This window comes from Zingiber officinale, chromosome 8B (genome assembly GCF_018446385.1).
Source record: "Zingiber officinale cultivar Zhangliang chromosome 8B, Zo_v1.1, whole genome shotgun sequence".
In the NCBI taxonomy this organism is placed as follows: Eukaryota; Viridiplantae; Streptophyta; class Magnoliopsida; order Zingiberales; family Zingiberaceae; genus Zingiber; species Zingiber officinale.
Genome location: NC_056001.1, coordinates 100,690,349 through 100,693,788, shown reverse-complemented (window position 1 = coordinate 100,693,788; position 3,440 = coordinate 100,690,349). Strand labels below are relative to the sequence as shown.

The window sequence follows — 3,440 nt, the reverse complement described above, 5'->3', positions numbered from 1 at the left end:
GTTCTTAGGTGAGACCCCTCTACTCTCTCTTTTATATTCCTTGGTCTTGATAAATAAGAAAATTTAATTATAATTAAAATCCCCTTATATTCCTTGCCTTTCGTTAATAAGGAAAATTTAATTAAACTTTCCTTTTAACCCTTATCATGGTCGGCCACATCACAAGCTCCAAATAAGGTATGTTTAAACACAGAATTAAAACTTCCTTATTTGTTTCTAGAAATATTTAAAATAAAAATTTCTCTATTAATTTTCCCTTCATGGTTGGTTATAAAAGGAAATTTTATAAATTAAAATCTCTCTATTAAAACATGTGGATGATTTCCAAAAAGGAAAGTTATCTTTAAAATTAAAATCTTCCTCTCAATCTACAAATAAGGAAAGATATCAAATCTTTTCTTAATCTTTTGTAGAAACTATATAGGAAAGATTTAATTTTAAAACTCTTTTTTAAAACATAAACATGGTTACAAAAAAGGAAAGTTTTATCAAAAATTAAAATCTTCCTTTTAACTATAAATAAGGAAAGATATCAAATCTTTCACTTAATCTTTTTGTATAAACTATAAAAGGAAAGATTTAAATTTTAAAACTCTCTTTTAAAACCATGAGGATGGTTACAAAAAAGGAAAGTTTTCTCAAAAATTAAAATCTTCCTTTTAACTACAAATAAGGAAAGATATCAAACATTTCACTTAATCGTTTGTAGAGAGCTATAAAAGGAAAGATTTCAATTTTAAACTTTCTTTTAAAACCATGGCTTCCACATATGGAAAGATTTCAAATAAAATCTCTTTTATTTTATATATGGCCGGCCACACCAAGCTTGGGCTCCAAGCTATGTCCGACCACTAATCTTGGCTCAATCCCTTGGCTTTGGCCGGCCCAAGCTTGGGCTCCAAGCTTGCTTGGCCGGCCACCTAAGGGTGGGTAGGAAGTGGGTATGTGGTGGGTATAATTCTCTATATACAAGAGGCTACGATAGGGACCGAGAGGAGAAATTGGTTTTGGTCTCCTGATGAAATTAAGCTTCCCGTGTTCGCCCTGAACACCCAACTTAATTTCATCAATAATAATTCATTTCACTAAATACTTATTATTGAACTACCGCACCAATCCCAAATTACATTTTGGGCACCTTCTTATTATGAATGTGTTAATCTCCCCGTGTTTAAGATGTCGGATGCCCACTAATTAATTGAGTTACTGATAACTCATTTTAATTAATATCTTAGTCCAAGAGTAGTACCACTCAACCTTATTGTCATGCCGGACTAAGTCCACCTGCAAGGTTTACATGACAATCCTTATGAGCTCCCCTTGGGGACATTATCAACATAGATTACTAGGACACAGATTCATTCTATAATCAACAACACACACTATAAATAATATCATTTCCCAACTTATCAGGCTTATTGATTTATTGAGCTAAATCTCACCCTTTGATAAGTCAAAGAAATAAATACTAAGTACACGTGCTTGTTATTATATCGGGATTAAGAGCACATACTTCCATAATAACAAAGGTCTTGTTCTTTTATTAAGTCAGTATAAAAAGAATTTTCCTTAAATTATCCTGCTCAATACACTCAGAGTGTACTAGTGTAATTTATCAGTTAAGATAAACTAATACCTAATTACACTACGACTATTCCAATGGTTTATTCTTTTCCTTCTCAGTCGTGAGCAACTGTTTATAATTTATAAAGAATAGATAACATGATCTTCTATGTGTGACACCACACACCATGTTATCTACAATATAAATTAATCGAACAACTACACTTAACTTATAAATGTAGATATTTGACCAATAGGATTCTTATTTCTAAGTAAATTTATATACAAAGCTAGGCTTTTAGTATACATTCCAACACATAGAGGATAGAAACTAAGCAATCTATATAGTATTATAATCTTACTCCTAGTATTATAATGAAACCGAAATCCTAGAATCCATTTCCCAAAGCACAATTCCCTCCGAGATCAATTCTCTCTCTCCCCTCTCTTCTTCTCAACCTTCGTTCCCTCTCTTAAATCACACTCGTTAGTTTGCAAGCGCCAAAGCCAACTTTCGACCGTCTAGATAACTTACTTTGCAACATCTCTAGTGCTTAGTCAATAGTCCCTGTGGTTCGACAATCTTATATATTACTGACGATGAATCCGTGCACTTACGAAATCGGAACAAGTTTTTGGCGCCGTTGTCGGGGACTGTTCGCATTAACATTAGTAGATTAGCAATTTAGTTAACCTAGACTTGTGAATAGTTTTTGTTTTTCCATTTTATATTACAATTTGTTTTCCATATACATAATCCAAAAAAAACACTGCATTTTTTTCTAGCAATTTAAATTCTGCATTTTGTTTCTTGTTTTTCATATTGCATTTTATTTCTTATCTTTAATTCTTCATTTTTATTTTTACTCTTGAATATCGATGAGCACTAACATGTCAAGTATGCCCTTAAGAGATTTCTCGGCACCCATTTCTGCAAATTTTTATCTCCCATTGTGCAACCTCATATTGAAGCAGAAAATTTTTAACTTGACCCCGAGTTAATTTTCATGATACAAGGTCACAAATTTGGAGGAGAAGTATCAAAAAGTCCTTATCTGCACCTTGAGACATTTCTAGAGCTTTGTGATATGGTGAATTGTGAAGAAGTGCCAGCAGATGCAGTTCGATTGATAACATTTACTTTTAGTATCAAGGATAAAGCAAGGACTTATCTATACTCTCTCTATCCTCAAAGCATCATAAGTTGGGAACAATTAGAGAAGCAATTTCAGAATCATTTTTTCCCTCCAAACAGAACAATTTATATGAGGAATTGCATCACAAATTTTGCTCAAGCATATGGAGAATCATTATTTGAAGCATGGGATAGATTCAAGAGTCTACAAAGACAGTGCCCTCATCATGGTTTGAAAAAATGGCTGACCCTGCACATATTCTATAGGGGAATTTCTTTCTCAAATAAGTGTTTGTTAGATTCATCAGCTGATGGTTCTTTTATGGACAATAGTGTAGACGAAGCATATACATTGATTGATCAAGTAGCATTGAACCTCCATGAATGGTCAAGCAAAAGTTGAATGGGATCTCCCTAAAAAATTCAAGAAGTACAAGCCATATATACAAGAGAGCCTATCAAACAAAATGCAATTCAACAACCAAAGAATATTGAAATTCACAAGTCACAGAATGAGGAGTTCAAACATTTGGGGGAAAAGATTAATAGCATAGTTTTAAAATAGTTAAAGGAAGACCTTCCTCCTACACAGACAAGATCTAGTGTAAATGATAATGATATTAAGTTGAAAAGTGGCAAGAATCATGAAGAACTTTGTTACGCAACCGCAAGTGTACGATTTTGTCGTTAGTAATAAAAATATCGAATCCACAGGGACTGTTGATTAAGCACTAGAGATGTC

At 33.0% G+C, this 3,440-nt stretch overlaps 1 non-coding gene across 1 annotated transcript; it reads right to left on the bottom strand.

Moving 5' to 3' along the window:
• Nucleotides 1–2,826: 2,826 nt before the first annotated feature.
• LOC122018217 lies at nt 2,827–2,932 on the bottom strand. The gene has a single exon (XR_006121648.1). It is a non-coding gene; the product is annotated as a small nucleolar RNA R71 (small nucleolar RNA).
• Nucleotides 2,933–3,440: the final 508 nt, after the last annotated feature.